General features: G+C 60.7%; 1 protein-coding gene across 1 annotated transcript in view; it reads left to right on the forward strand.

Moving 5' to 3' along the window:
- The window catches only part of DUSP8 (dual specificity phosphatase 8), a gene marked incomplete at its 3' end in the record, with an annotated part of 26,768 nt that overhangs the window by 14,553 nt on the left and 11,549 nt on the right, over nt 1-666 (forward strand). The window lies entirely within an intron of this gene.

Consider the following 666-nt stretch of genomic DNA (forward strand, 5'->3'; position numbering starts at 1 on the left):
CGGCTGTGGGGGCGGGGGCAGCCGTGGGGTGCCCATCACCGGACGGGGGGCAGCAGGGTTTGATCCCACGCCGCCCTGGCCGGTGCTAAAAAATTAGGTGTGGGCATTAACTTCCTCCCTCCAAATCCCTGTCCCCAAATTAACTCCATGGGGCCAAGTCCGGTGTGGTGGAGCGATCCATCTGCAACTGCTGGCTGCAGCCGGGGGAGGCTTTCGGGCAGGCGAGAAAAATTGCAGTTGCGCCTTTAAGCAGAGAGCGAAGCTGATGTCAAGCCCAGCGTTGTGCTGCGTGTCTGTGTGCTGAGTAAGGAATGCGCCCGCATGCCTGACCCGTTAGCTATGAACGCGCTGCGGGCGCGCAGCAGCCAGCGCGCCGGCGGATGGATGGATGGCTCAGCGCGGCTGCTGCTCACGGGCTGAGCTCATTCGGGCTGCAGCCGGAGCTGCGCACGCAGGGAGCCAGAGGAGAGAAGGAGGGAGGCTGGGGAAAGGGGGTTACGCCAGACCCCCCCCAACCCCACTTGATTATTTTTCATGATTTTTATTTTTTCAGCCTGAAGGCTGGAGGCAGGGGGGGGCTGGTGGTGCTCTGCCACAGCAGGGGGGATTTTTGGGGTTTTTTATAGTGTTTTGTTTGCCGGACAGCTGTTGTTTTGCTAAGGCGAG

This window comes from Pterocles gutturalis, unplaced genomic scaffold (assembly GCF_000699245.1).
Source record: "Pterocles gutturalis isolate BGI_N339 unplaced genomic scaffold, ASM69924v1 scaffold3860, whole genome shotgun sequence".
Lineage (NCBI taxonomy): Eukaryota > Metazoa > Chordata > Aves > Pterocliformes > Pteroclidae > Pterocles > Pterocles gutturalis.